This window comes from Myotis brandtii, unplaced genomic scaffold, assembly GCF_000412655.1.
Source record: "Myotis brandtii unplaced genomic scaffold, ASM41265v1 scaffold621, whole genome shotgun sequence".
Taxonomy (NCBI): Eukaryota; Metazoa; Chordata; class Mammalia; order Chiroptera; family Vespertilionidae; genus Myotis; species Myotis brandtii.
The window spans coordinates 4,213,377-4,229,108 of NW_005370372.1; the positions used below are offsets into that span (position 1 = coordinate 4,213,377).

Consider the following 15,732-nt stretch of genomic DNA (forward strand, 5'->3'; position numbering starts at 1 on the left):
ACAAAGGGCCTCCCTGGGCCCTGCAGAGTGCGACGGAGCCGAGCGAGCCCCATCCCGAGGGCGCAAAGCCACCTCGGAGGAGAGGGGTACAGAGGCAATGCGGGGGGCGCGGAGACAAAGAAAGGAGGGATGGCCCCAGGAATTTACCCGAGCGAGCGGCAGCGTTTATAAAATCCTTTCCCAGGCGGCAGGTCCTTTTAACGACTGTCAGTTAAGCTAGTGGCAGATGCATTTCCACCACGTGCAGGTGGGTGCACCTTGAGGAGCGCCCTGGTGATGGGCTGGACCTTTCCTGGTCCTTGAAACATTTTCAAATATTTGTCTAGTTATGTCCAAGAGGTCGACTTGCCCTGTCAAAGGATATGGACACTTTTTTTAAGGCTTTTTATGCATATTGCCAAACCCGTCTCCAGAAGGGCATCCGTTTACACTTGTTCTCTGGTGGGTACCTGCAGGCAGAGGTGAGAATTGGGAAGGCGGCCCCTTGAGGGAGAGGGAGGACACAGAATCACCTGGTTCCTTGTGAGTGATGACCATGGCCTTGGAACGGTGGCCTGGGCCAATATTGTGAGGCCTGACTCAATGCTTTGAGAATGTTGGGCCAGCGGAATCATTTGAAAATGCACCATTTGCTCATGGTGTCCTGTGGTGTTTGTTTTGTTTTTTGGTTAATCCTCACTGGTTGGTTGGTTGCCTCCTCCTTGACCAGGAATTGAACCTGTGACCCTTCTGTGCACAGACAGATGCTCTAACCACTAAAAACACCAGCCAGGGCCCTAAGAGTAGTGGTTCCCGTTGCTCTTGGGGTAAAATCCAGAATCTCCTGAGGGCCCACCAGGCCCCGCCTGCCTCTCCAGCCCTATCTTGGGCTGTGTAGTTGTTTATTAGTTTCCTAGGGCTGCTGTCACCAAGTACCACAACGTGGATGGTCTTATACAACAGACATTTATTGGCCAGATAGAAGTTCAAAATCAAGGTGAGGTCACAGTTGGTTCTCACTGGAGGCTCAGGGAGAATCCATTCCACACCTCTCACCCAGCTTCTGGTGGCGGCCGGTAACCTTTGGCGTCCCTTGGCTTGGAGACATATCACTCCAGTATCTGCCTCCATTGTCACCTGGCTTTCTCCTTGTGTGTCTCTATCTCTGTGTCTCTTCTTATAAGGACAACAGTCATATTGCACTAAGGGCCTACTTACTCCAGTATGACTTCATTTTAATTTAATTACATCTGCAATGAGCCTATTTCCAAGTGAGGTCATGTTCTGAGGTTCCTGGGAGGACATGAATAGTAAGACACGATGCAACCTCCAAGACGCCCTGGCCCTGGCTCCACCCAGGCTGCCTGGTCCTCCTGGACTACTCTTCTCCTAACTAGCTTCCCTCCCTCCTGCAGGGTGTTGTGGAAATGTCACTTCCTCAGAGAAGCTCTCCCGAACCCTACAGACTAGGGTCACCCTGCCCTGGTCTGTGGGCTCACAGCACTCATCACATGGTATTTGAAGAGGTATCTGAGTGACAGTGGGTCACCCTTGCATGTGCCTCCTCTGCTATAATATGGCCTCCACCAGGACAGGAACAGGCCAACTGGAAGAACAATAACAAACCTAAAATCGTGGCCAAAGAGGCTATCACGATAGGACAGGCCAGAGATGACAGGTCCCAGGAAACCCACTGCAGAAAGCCCATGAGGAAGGCCTCAGAGCAGTGGCCCCTGCACATGGCCGGAGGTAGGTCTGCATTCAGACCAGGCTCCACCCTTCCCTAGGTGGCACATGAAATAAAACCACCGCTGACCATGCCTTACAAGGCCCTATATTGTGACCTGCCTCACCTCCCCGACCTCTGCTCCATTCTGTCCTGCCCTGTCCCTTCCCTGCAGCTACACTATTACTGTTTATGCTCCATAATCCTGCCTCGCTAGTTCCTGCCTTAGGGCCTTGGCAGTCATTCTACCCATAGCCTGGAATGTTCTGTATCCAAATTTCTACATACTGGTTTCTTATCAGTCAGACTTCAGCTCCAATTGTCACTTCCCTGAGCACCCCATCTAACTTCCACCGTCTCCCACCACACCACCCTGCTTTACTAGTATTTCCCTAGTGTTTTCGGTGTCTGCGGTGATCTGGTTCATGTATTTGCTATCTGCCACCTTACCCCTCTCGGAATAGAAGTTCCATGAGGGCAGGGACCGTGTTTGTTTGCCTTGTTCACTGCTGAGCCCTCAGTACCTAGAGTAGAATTTGGGATGCAGTGGGTCCTTACTGTTTGTTGAATGAATGAAAGTGACTTAACTTTCATTCATTCAACTTGTTGGGGAGCACACAAGACTTGGTTGGAAAGTTTTTAAGGAGGTCATTCTGAGAAAAGCAAAGTGCGCCAAAGGCCACCTGCCCTGTTTATCAGAATTCTGACTTAGGAGAATGCTGAATGACCTATCCAAACAAGTCTGTGCACGTGCAGACCCCCAGGTGTTTACTGGAATCCTTATGCTTAAATCTTTGGGTGTCCTTGCTTAAAGAATACTACAAACATGTGTGTTCTCCCAAGATTACTTACCCTACTGATTGTATCTTAAGATAAACTTTATCTCAAACTGCTGTTACAATAAAAGCCTAATGAGGCAGGCAATCGAGGCTGCCTGGTTCCTTTAGCCAGGCAGTCCCTTAGCCCTCTCTTTCACAGCAAACGTGTTGGAGTAATCCATTCATTCTTCACTCAGGGTCTGCTGGTCAGCCCTGGCATCAATTGAATGTTTTTCATCTGTAAAATAGGGGTAATCTTAGCTACTTCGTGGGAGACAACAATTTTACCTGCTTCAAAGAGTTCTTGGGAGGAAGCTGTCCATGCAGTGCTCCCAACAGAGTAAACACTCAACATATGTGAGCCTTGATTAATATCTTAGATTGACACACATCCTAACTGGAGAGGTAGTAGACAGCAGATGAAGCTATGTCCTCATCTGCAAAAATGGAAATAAATATCCGTTTAAAAGCTTGAATGAGCCCTCACTGGTTTGGCTCAGTGGATAGAGCGTCGGCTTGCGGACTGAAGGGTCCCGAGTTTGATTCCAATAAAGGGCATGTACCTTGTTTGCGGGCACATCCCCAGGGGGTGGTGTGCAGGAGGCAGCTGATTGATGTTTCTCTCTCAGGGCTCACAGCACTCATCACATGGTATTTGAAGAGGTATCTGAGTGACAGTGGGTCACCCTTGCATGTGCCTCCTCTGCTATAATATGGCCTCCACCAGGACAGGAACAGGCCAACTGGAAGAACAATAACAAACCTAAAATCGTGGCCAAAGAGGCTATCACGATAGGACAGGCCAGAGATGACAGGTCCCAGGAAACCCACTGCAGAAAGCCCATGAGGAAGGCCTCAGAGCAGTGGCCCCTGCACATGGCCGGAGGTAGGTCTGCATTCAGACCAGGCTCCACCCTTCCCTAGGTGGCACATGAAATAAAACCACCGCTGACCATGCCTTACAAGGCCCTATATTGTGACCTGCCTCACCTCCCCGACCTCTGCTCCATTCTGTCCTGCCCTGTCCCTTCCCTGCAGCTACACTATTACTGTTTATGCTCCATAATCCTGCCTCGCTAGTTCCTGCCTTAGGGCCTTGGCAGTCATTCTACCCATAGCCTGGAATGTTCTGTATCCAAATTTCTACATACTGGTTTCTTATCAGTCAGACTTCAGCTCCAATTGTCACTTCCCTGAGCACCCCATCTAACTTCCACCGTCTCCCACCACACCACCCTGCTTTACTAGTATTTCCCTAGTGTTTTCGGTGTCTGCGGTGATCTGGTTCATGTATTTGCTATCTGCCACCTTACCCCTCTCGGAATAGAAGTTCCATGAGGGCAGGGACCGTGTTTGTTTGCCTGGTTCACTGCTGAGCCCTCCGTACCTAGAGTAGAATTTGGGATGCAGTGGGTCCTTACTGTTTGTTGAATGAATGAAAGTGACTTAACTTTCATTCATTCAACTTGTTGGGGAGCACACAAGACTTGGTTGGAAAGTTTTTAAGGAGGTCATTCTGAGAAAAGCAAAGTGCGCCAAAGGCCACCTGCCCTGTTTATCAGAATTCTGACTTAGGAGAATGCTGAATGACCTATCCAAACAAGTCTGTGCACGTGCAGACCCCCAGGTGTTTACTGGAATCCTTATGCTTAAATCTTTGGGTGTCCTTGCTTAAAGAATACTACAAACATGTGTGTTCTCCCAAGATTACTTACCCTACTGATTGTATCTTAAGATAAACTTTATCTCAAACTGCTGTTACAATAAAAGCCTAATGAGGCAGGCAATCGAGGCTGCCTGGTTCCTTTAGCCAGGCAGTCCCTTAGCCCTCTCTTTCACAGCAAACGTGTTGGAGTAATCCATTCATTCTTCACTCAGGGTCTGCTGGTCAGCCCTGGCATCAATTGAATGTTTTTCATCTGTAAAATAGGGGTAATCTTAGCTACTTCGTGGGAGACAACAATTTTACCTGCTTCAAAGAGTTCTTGGGAGGAAGCTGTCCATGCAGTGCTCCCAACAGAGTAAACACTCAACATATGTGAGCCTTGATTAATATCTTAGATTGACACACATCCTAACTGGAGAGGTAGTAGACAGCAGATGAAGCTATGTCCTCATCTGCAAAAATGGAAATAAATATCCGTTTAAAAGCTTGAATGAGCCCTCACTGGTTTGGCTCAGTGGATAGAGCGTCGGCTTGCGGACTGAAGGGTCCCGAGTTTGATTCCAATAAAGGGCATGTACCTTGTTTGCGGGCACATCCCCAGGGGGTGGTGTGCAGGAGGCAGCTGATTGATGTTTCTCTCTCACCGATGTTTCTACCTCTCTATCCCTCTCCCTTCCTCTCTGTAAAAATATCAATAAAATATATTTTTTAAAAATTAAAAAAAAAATAAAATAAAAAATAAAAGCTTGAATGAGTGCTATATAAATTACGCATATTTCTCAAATTAGTGTTCCATTGATCCTTTTTGTCATAAAGCAATTATTTATGACAATAGGAAATTATGTCAATAGGAAATGGTATTGCTTGCCATACGAAAAGGGAATATGCTTAAATTTGTAGTATTTATTGGTTGTTTTGATTTTGAAAGTAATACATTTTATGCAGAAAATTTGGAGACTATAGAAGAGTATAAAGAAGAAAGTTTAAAAAGTCACCCATATATAGAATGGTGCAGCCACTGTGGAAAACAATATGGAGTTTCCTCAAAAATTTTAAAATGGAACTGCCTTTTGACCCAGCAATCCCACTTCTGGGAGTATATCCTAAGAAGCCTGAAACACCAATCAAAAAGAAAATATGCACCCTTATGTCCATAGCAGCATTATTTATAATTGCTAAGATCTGGAAACAGCCCAAGTGCCCATCAGTAGATGAGTGGATAAAAAAGCTGTGGTACATTTACACAATGGAATACTATGCAACTGTAAAAAAGGAAGGACCTCTTACCCTTTGGGACAGTACGGATAGACCTGGAGATAATTATGCTAAATTAAATAAGTCAGTCAGAAAAAGGCAAATACCATATCATCTCACTAATACGTGGAATCTGATTAACAAAATAGAACCAGAGGCATGGGTATATGATACAGATTGACCATAGGAAAGGTAGGTGGGGGAGACTGGATAAAAGAAGGTGAAGGGATTAGCCAAGGAGCATATATGCATAGCCCATGGACACAGACAACAGAGTGATGAAGACCAGGGAAGAGGTAGGGGACTGGATGGATTGGGGCAAAGGAAAGGAAATGGTAGACATCTTAATAGCATCACCACCAACAACAAAAAACACACAAAAGTCACCTATAATTGCCCTCTATATTTTTTTTAGCCCTCACCTTTATGCCATGGAGAAAACAATGCAAATGTAATTGTATCAGAGAGGAAATGCGATGCTAGCAGGCCGGTGGAAGGGACAGCTAAGCATGTAGGCTGTGATTATCTTTTCATTAAATCTGCATATATACTGTGGTGTTCTCCCAGTTCCGGATTTCAGGTGTCCTGTTCTTGGGGCTGTTTTCAGTCTTGGGTTTCAGTAAACGTTCTAACATTTACTAGGATAAGTCCTCCAACACTGCTCTGTTATTTTCAGTTTTCTTAGCTTCCGACATCTATTTTGTTTTGGGGAGTAAATGGTCCACGTTTTGTTTACTAGGCCTGTCTTCCATTTATATCTCAGGTAAGGAGTAAGTTTTAAAAAGACAACATTTGAAGTAGAAAAAGGACTAAGAAGGTCTGGGTGGTTAGGAGAGGAGGGAGGCTGGGGAGGTGGGCAGTGAGTGACATCAGAGAATAGTGGGAAGAGGAAAGACAGGTGGTGAATAAAAGAGGAGAAAGAGAGCAAAAAGAAAGAAGGAGGGATGAAGACAAGATGACAGATGGAGGGCAACTGACAAGTGAACAAGGTGGGCCAGGCCCTCAGACCCAGAGCTTGGTGTGGGAAAAGGGCTTTTCCCCTCTCAGTAACAAGAGGGTACCTAGACCCCTGCTATCTCTCACTGTGAGCAAAAGATTGTGACCAAATTATGGATGGATTCACCAAACTTGGGAAAGAAGGTGGGTTGGGCTTCAGAGCAGAAAGGCCAGTTTGGAATGACAATGGATATGAAGCTAATGATGCAGAGGCTGTGATGGTTTTTATGGTCTGGGTGTGGCTGTATGAGTATAAAGGTATGAGTGAAGGAAAAGCACATACCTGGGGGTATAGCTCAGGGGTAGAGCATTTGACTGCAGATCAAGAGGTCCCTGGTTCAAATCCGGGTGCCCCCTTTGTGTGTCCCTTTTTCCAGGATTCCAGGCTCCCAGCAGCCTTCCCTGGTCTCTGTAGATCCAGCATCCCCCCAAGAATGAAATTAGGACCCACCCTCTCCTCTTGACTCTGTGCCCTCTGTTAAAATATGTCTTAACATTCTTATATCATCCTCAGAGGAAAACTACAAGATAGGTGTTTTCATCAGTAGTCCTCTTCTGATTACTATCTCAATCACCACCGCCTTCACCATCCTTATCATGGATGACAGTGACACAGAAATTTGAGGCACCTTGTCCCAAATCACAAAGTGACAGAATCAAGAGTTAAATGACTACCACTAGTCATTTAGCCAGTAGTTTGTGACTACTTCAAAAAAGAGGAAACCAAAGCAGTTATAAGATAAACTAGAGGCCCGACGCACGAAATTCGTGCAAGAGTAGGCCTTCCTTCCACCGGCTGCTGGCACCAGCTTCCCTTCGGCTGCCGGCAGACACCTGGGACCCGGGCTTCCATCGCAGCCCTGGCTTCGTCCGGAAGGTCGGCCAGTCTAATTAGCATATTACACTTTTATTATTATAGATGACTCTTGGGATGTAATGTATAGCATGGTGACTATATTGTGTATTTGAAAGTTGTTGAGAGAGCACATCACCCAAGTTCTCATCACAAGGGAAAAAATCCTAAGTATGTATGGTGAAGGATGTTAACTAGACTTACGTGATTTCTTTTTACTTTATTTGTATTAAATATTTTCCAGTTTTATTGTGATATAACTGACATAAAATTGTAGTTTAGGTGTACAACATAATAACTTCATATGTGTGCATATTGCAAAAGGATCACCACAATAATAACAGAGTCTTAATTTTTCTCTGTATGCTATCTTGTACATTTTCAATTCTGTGCCATGTGAAAACATTACTCGTACAAAAGCTAATGAATTCACACATTTAGAAAATCTCAGTTCAAGTGCTCTGACTTCCAGAAGCCGCTTGGGTCCTCTCAAAGCTCTGGCTTAGAGCCCCTCTGCTTTTCTGGGCAACCCCATTATAAGAGGGGGAGGAGTTTGCAGGGAGGTAGGGGAAGGGGACTGCTGATTGTCACAGGGCTGGAGAAGGGTTGGTCCTGAGGCAGCAAAGCCCTAAACACCCATCCTCCAAGGGCAGCTGAGTTGTGGCAGGATGAAATGGTAATCCTTTAACTCTTGATTCATCACTTACTCTGTGATTTGGGGCAAGTTGCTTCAATTCCCTGTGTCACCGTCATCCATGATAAGGATGGTGATGGTGGTGATGGTTGGGACAGTACTACCACAAATAATTTTTAAGTCATACATATGAAAGTCTTAGAAGTTTATCTAACACATTGTAAGTGCTCAATAAGCATTATAATAGGTGTCTAGGGTGTGGCTGCTCAGTAGAAAAGTCCTGAGGAGGCCTGACTATTCCAAGAGGGGGTATAGCTCAGGGGTAGAGCATTTGACTGCAGATCAAGGGGTCCCTGGTTCAAATCCAGGTGCCCCCTATGTCATTTGATTTTTACTCCAGTGGAAATATATCTCCTTGTTATCCCAAAGGCCAAACCTCATGGAATCTAAATTTCCAACACTTGTGTTAGAGACTTAAGTGTCTCTTGTGACATTCATCATGCATTTCATTTTTACCTCCTCAGCCATACTCATTTGCTGGAGAGGTAGAGTAAGTCTGTCCTAGGCTTTCTCTGTTTCTCTAGTGCCTAATTATTACCATCCTGATTTTATTTGTTTATACCAAGCTTGCTTCAAAAAATAGGATTTGAGGCAGCTTACAATAAAAGATGCAATAAAAGTCCAACTAATCAAGCAGGTATAAAAAGGCAAGGGCTTACTTATATGAGGCAGTCAAAGTCATAGAGATGGAAAGAATCATGGGAGCCAGGGGCTGGAGGTGGAAGGATGGGGGGGTTATTGATTAATGGGGACAGTTTCGGCTGGGGAAGATGAACATTTTCTGGAGCAGGATGGTGGTAATGGTTGCACAACATTATGAATTACTTAATACCACTGAACTGTACACTTCAAAGTGTTATGTGTATTTTACCACAATTTTAAAAACAGAAGGCAAGCCCTGGCCAGTGTGTGCAATAGTTAGAGTGTAGGCCCAGGCACCAAAGGGTCATGGGTTCCATTCCCGGTCAAGGGCAGGTGCCTGGGTGCAGGTTCCATCCCTGGCCCCAGTCCAGGCACCTGTGGGAGGCACCAATCTATATTTCTCTCTCTCTCTCACTCTCCCCCACTCCCCACCGTCCCTACCCCCGCTCCCTCTCGCCCTTCCACTCTTTCTAAAAATTAATGGAAAAAATATTCTCAGCCTGGCCCGGCCGCCTTGGCTCAGTGGTTTAGTGTCAAGCTATGAACCAGGAGTTCACAGTTCCATTCCTGGTCAGGCCGGGTTGCAGACTCAATCCTCAGTGTGGGGCATGCAGGGAGCAACCAATCAATTATTCTCTCTCATCCTTTTCCCTTCCTCTCTGAAATCAATAAAAATATGTTTTAAAAAATATTCGCAAGTGAGGATTAACCAAAAAAACAAACAAACACAAAACTGAAGGAAAAAGAAAAGGCAAGGACTGAATGTTTAGAAGTTACTACTGATGACTACAAAGCTTATTATCTCTGAGCTTCCTGGTCATCAAACCAGGAAGTGAGAATACACTAATTCATCAATTGAGTAAAGTGTTTTATTAATCTTAGCTAGTTTGGCTCAATGGATAGAGCATCGGCCTGTGGACTGAAGGGTCCCAGGTTCGATTCTGGTCAAGGGCACATGCCTGGGTTGTGGGCTCAATCCCCAGTAGGGGGCGTGCCGGAGGCAGCTGATCGGTGACACTCTCTCATCATTAATGTTTCTATCTCTCTCTCCCTCTCCCTTCCTCTCTGAAATCAATAAAAATATATTTAAAAATATTTTATTAGCTCTGAAGACAGCAGGCATTGATAAGATAGGTGATTGCCAGAGTAGCCATGCACAGTCACACAGGCTGTGTGGCGCACAACTCCACCAATTACACAGTCCCCTATGGTTGCACAGCATAATGACACTAGATATTGGCCATATTTTATCCCTTTTACAAAAAAAAACAAAAAACAGAATAGTAGACTTGGTGGCTTAGAACAATAGAAATTTATTTCTCAGTCTGGAGGTTGGAAAGTCCAAGATCAAGGTACCGGCAAATTCTGTCTGGTGAGGACCCGTTCCCTGGTCCATATACAGCTGGTTTCTTGCGGTGTACTCACGTGGCCAAAGGGACAAGAGAGACCTTTTGAGCCCATTTTGTAAGGGCACTAATTCCATTCATGAGACTTCCACCCTCATCACCTCCCAAAGGGCTCACCTCAACATATTAATTTTGGGGTGACACAAACATCCAGTCAATAGTACATAGGTGTATGACCCAGGGAAGGATTTTTTAACACAACCCCCAAATCGCAAACTATAAAAGATAAATTTGATTATACCAAAATTTAAATCTTTATGTGACAAAAACTCCTTAAACAAGAGATTGAATTTTGCAACATATATGATGGAGAATGTATTTGTCCCAGAAAATAAGCAAAATGGAAAAGAAAAGTGTTTCTCAACAATAGTCTCATCTCCAGCAACCTGACCCTCTGTCCCCGGTGCTGGGTGAGTAATCTGGTTATCAGATGTGACTGAGATTTTGCAGGGCACTCTGTCTCACTCCTGCCCCTGGTGCCTGTACTGATTTTATTTTGGACTCTCAGTTAAACCACCTTTACCTGCTTAATTTGATTACATTATAGGAGTGAAAAGGTTTTATTTACCTATTCCACTATTAATGGACATACTAGAAACGTTTTCTGTCTTTTTACAAATGATGCTTCAATGAACATCTTTGTACGTATCTCCTGATACACGTATGCTAGAGTTTCTCAAAGGGACCCTGAAATGAAACTCCTGAATTGTATGCACACTTCTAATTTTACTAGAAGTGGAAACCCCCGAGGCACGGCCTCAGCTAGTCAGGGGGAGGTGGAGGCAACTAGAAAAGGCCTCAGCACAATTCTTTTAAATGACCCAAGACCTAGGCTTCCTGTGAGGAAACAGGTGACCCCACAGTACTCAGCCAATGAGGAAACGGAGGAGGGACTGAATAAATGGGCTGTGTTCGCTGCCCCAGGTGTGCCAGTACAACCCGACAGACACTGCTCTCGAGAGCCTATTAGAAGTCTCGTTTTCACCATATTTCTGTCTCTGAGCACGTTATTTGAATCTGGACAGGTGAGCATTTCTCACACTAGGAATGAATGCTAGGTGGGGAAGGACCATGTCCCAACTCTCCCACTTCTAGAGAAGAACAGAAGTTGAAATCAGAATCCATTTCAGAGTATTGATTATTACATGCGATTGGATATTTTGATTACTGAATTCAGACAGCAACCATTGGGGCTTTCTGTTACCTATGATCATTAAAGTCACTTGAACAAGAAAATATTTCACCGAGAAAGTTTAAAAGGTCAGCAATGAGAGACAAAAATGAGGTTGCTTTTCTCTTTTTAAATATATTTTTATTTATTTTAGAAAGAGGAAAGGAGAGGGATAGAGAGATAGAAATATCGATCCGCTGTATGTGCCCTGAATGGGAATCGAACGTGACCCTTGGTTCATGGGCTGATGCTAAACCACTGAGCAACACCGGCCAGGCAAGGTTGCTTTTCTTATTACCTCCTGAGTCCCACAAGTCCAGTGTTACCAGATCAGGAGTGACACAGATAGCTCTCAAAGACATGAAGTCTTGTGCGGAAACAATTAAGATGCAGAACTACACATCCAGCCACTTGGGTTTTAAAAACCTAGAACAGTACTGGCTATTGTTTGTGCATATTCAGTTATGAACATAAAAGTATTAAAAGGGGACTTGTATTTAAAATACATAAAGAGCTGTCAAAATTCAACAAAATGTCCAATTAGAAAATGGGCCAAAGATATGCACAGACACTTCACCGAAGAGGATGCACGGATGGCTAATAAACACTTGAAGAAGTGTCAACATCATTACCATCAGGGAAGTGCAAACTGAAACCTCAAGGAGATGTCACCATCTGAAATACGAAAGGTGATAATATCAAATGCTGGTGAGGATGCAGAAAAAATGAGACCCTACTGTACAGCAATAAGAATGTAAAAGGATAAAGCCACTCGGGCAAGCAGTTTGTCAAGTTCTTACCAAACCAAATATATGCTTACTACATGTGATAGTTGCTTTTATGCATTAACTAGCCTGGGCCACATGGAGCTCAGATATTCAGTCAAACACTACTCTGGGTGTGTCTGTGAGGGTGTTTTTAAACGAGATTAACGCTGGGGGAGGCCTGTTTCCATGTCAAAAGGGTACATCAAGAAGCCCTGTGAAGAGGCCCATGTGGCAAGGAACTGAAGCCTCCCCCCACAGCCAGTGAGGAACTGAGTCCTCTTTCCAGCATCATGTGAGTGTTCAGAGCTTAGGCTGGTTCCTCCAGCCCCAGTCAAACCTTCAGATGAGCATCCCCAGCTGACATCTCATCTGCAATCTCTTGAGGAACCTGAACCAGAACTGCCCAGCAAAGCCTCCCCCAGATTCCTGAACCTGTGAAACTGCAAGTTAAAATAGAGATTTATCATTCAAAGCTGCTAGATTTTGTGGTGTTTTGTTATGCAGCAGTATCTAACTAATACAGAGTCATTTTGCCCTAGAACCAACCAAGCCTCTGGACCTCTTGGGGAAAGCACAAGAAAGACAGCGATTTGGTAACTAGAGAGAAAGTCAAAGAAACAAAAAGTTTAGAAGATTTATATCATCATGGATGGGAGGGAATGGCTAAAAAAAAGACAGGACAGGGGGGAGGGGGGAGCAGTGAGGGCAGGATACAAAAGACAGAAAGCTGAAATAAAAAATGAAGTTCAAATGCCTTAAACAGGTGTGGAAACTAGAGGCCATTGGAAGAGAAGATCATCTTGGTCTCACACTATGGATTATTTGAAAGGGATTTCAACTGAAAAATAGGTAATGAACAGTCTAGTCCTTGCTCATGAAGCATCAGCTTGCCTCTGGGCTTCATCTGTTTGATATACCAAGCCAGGTACAGGCTGTGCTGTCTCAAATGAAACTGGGCAGTTCTAAATATTATTCGTTGCTAAATGTTAAAATACAGCGTAGTATTTTGCAGACGCAGCAATAAACAAGATGAGCCGACAGGAACTCAACCACATAAAAGTAGCCAAGTGCAAAAAGAAAGAAAGAAAGAAAGAAAGAAAGAAATCAACATGTAATTAACCAAATACCTCCAGGAGGCAGAGCTTTGGACATGAATCCTGGGTCTCCTTTACTTGCTCAAAGTTAGTAAAACTACCTTGTGGCAGCCACATCTGGTTCTTAAAAGGAGCACCCCCAGTAGTGAACCCCTTGAGTTCAGTTAACAGCACTTCCAAGCTGGTGCCAACAAGAGATGGTACCTTTTTGGAAAAGAATGATAGTTATGGTGTGAGGAATGCATGCACCAGCATTCCTTAAGGAATGAGCAGGACCAGCAGCTGGCTGCTGAGTCAGAACCAACAACCTGTGTGTGAATGGAAGTGTAAAGAACACTATTAGTTGCACAGTATTGTTAGTAAGAGGGGGTATAGCTCAGGGGTAGAGCATTTGACTGCAGAGTAAGAGGTCCTGGGTTCACATCTGAATCCTGGGTCCTGGGTGTCCCCTCTAAGAATCTCTGTCCCTGTTTGATATAAATTGACAAAATCAGTTTTATGCAGGCCATACTGTAGTTTGCTTCCAGGAGGAGACTGGCTAGAGCAGTGGTTCTCAACCTTCCTAATGCCGCGACCCTGTAATACAGTTCTTCATGTTGTGGTGACCCCCAACCATAAAATTATTTTCGTTGCTACTTCATAACTGTAATTTTGCTACTGTTATGAACCGTGATGTGAATATCTGATATGCAGGATGTATTTTCATTGTTACAAATTGAACATAATTAAAGCATAGTGATTCATCACAAAAACAATATGTAATTATATATGTGTTTTCCGATGGTCTTAGGCGACCCCTGTGAAAGGGTCGTTGGGCTAGAGCCTATGAAACAGCACATTTGTGGCCATCTCTTCTTATTCAGGATCCAGTGAGGTGCTAAGCACAGCCTTGAAGACCAAGGGCAAGACTAAATGTATCCTCAATGCCTTCTTTTAGGGTCTGTTTCCTGGAACCCCAATGGTACTAAATTAAGTCTCATCCAGGGTCCAGTCCAGATACAAAAACTGAGCCAGTTATGGGTGAGAAAGGTGAAGGAATTAAGGAGACACACACATACACAAACAACCCATAGACACAGACAACAGTATAGTGATTCCCGGAGGGACAGGGAGGTAGAAGAGGGTAAAGGGGGGGAATAAATGGTAATGGAAGGAGACTGGACTTGAGGTGGTGAACACACAATACAATATACAGATGATGTATTATAAAATTGTACACCTGAAACCTATATGATTTTATTAACCAATGTCACCCAATAGATTCAATGTAAAGAAACTGAACCAGTTATTTTAACAGAATTTAATATAAATAATTGTTAACCAGTATATCAATTTCCTGTAGCTTCTGTAATAAAGTACCACAATGTGGGTGATATAAACAACAAATTTATTGTCTCACAGTTCTGGATGCCAGAGTCTGAAATCAAGGTGTCAGACGGGCCGTGCCCTCTCCAAAGGCTCTAGAGGAGGGTCCCTCCTTGCCTCTTTCCAGCTTTTGGTGTTTGTTGGCAATCCCTGCCTTCCTTGGCAGCTATAAGCTGCTGCCTCATTTCAGTCTCTACCTCTGTCTTCACCTGGCTGTCTTCAGCCTGCGCGTCTCTCCTCTTCTTACGACACCAGTCACGTTGGATTAAGGGTCCACCCACTCCATGGTAATCTCATCTTAAATAATTCCATCTTTGAGGACACATTCCTGCCCATGGGGGCTGCGGGGATGCTACGAATTCAACATATCTTTTGGGGGCTACAATTTAATCCACAATAACCAGGAATTTGAAGTAAAAGGGCAGAAAGGGAAGACTAAGTATCATAGAGGTAGTTTCTGTAGAAGCAGCCACCACTCGAGGGCTGGGGACAAACAGAAAGGACAAACTTGTTAAGTCTTACAAGCTTGGGGAGTATCTTGGATCAGGGACTCCGATCTCTAAGGTGATGCTGCTGTCCCTGAAGAGTCATGACGAAGCCGGGCCTGTGAGCACCACACTGCACGTGGCAATCGCTGTTTCTACTGGATGGACAGTGGCTGCCAGGTGACACTGACAGGAACCCAACGCAGGAACCCAAAGCTAGTGCTTCTTCCTGCTCCAACCTTCCATCTCGTTTTGCAGCTCTACTGGCAGGACCAGCCAGGAAGCCACCTGGCGAAGGAGAGCCTGGTTTACAGAGGCCCAAACCCAGCACCACAGAGCAGAGCACAGAAAGGTGGACTTGGAGCCTAGAGACTGTCATGTTCATCTCCCCCAGCAGTTAAAGGGTTGACTGTGGAGATTTGGGCACGGGGAGGGGTCAGCATTGTGCAGAGAGCTCTGATCTGCAGCCAGGCAAGTGTGTTCTCTCTGTGAGGTGCTCCGTGCTTGGTCAGGCCATGAGGCATCTTGAGTCTGTTTTCAGATGTTCAGCACAAAAACCACTATAGAGATGTGAGTGTGGATCCTTCCAGCTGCCAGGGAGTGCTCCCCACATTACTGCCCTCCTCTAGGGACTGAAGGTGGAGAGGTTGTGGAGCTGTGGGAGGAGGGAACCTGTTGCTTCTTCTAATGTGGGGAGATGAGTTAGCATAAAGCAGGTCTGGCAACTCAGCCAAGCTATGTGGACAGGGTATCTGGGACAGCTCTGGGTGTGGCCACACAAGGAAAGGGTGTTCATTGGGCCTCAGTGGTATGGCA

The 15,732-nt window shown here is 44.9% G+C and overlaps 2 non-coding genes across 2 annotated transcripts; both read left to right on the top strand.

Moving 5' to 3' along the window:
* The first annotated feature begins 6,724 nt into the window (after positions 1-6,724).
* On the top strand, positions 6,725-6,796 carry TRNAC-GCA. Its single transcript has one exon. It is a non-coding gene; the product is annotated as a tRNA-Cys (tRNA).
* Positions 6,797-8,231: 1,435 nt separating this feature from the next.
* TRNAC-GCA lies at positions 8,232-8,303 on the top strand. Its single transcript has one exon. It is a non-coding gene; the product is annotated as a tRNA-Cys (tRNA).
* The last annotated feature ends 7,429 nt before the right edge of the window (positions 8,304-15,732 follow it).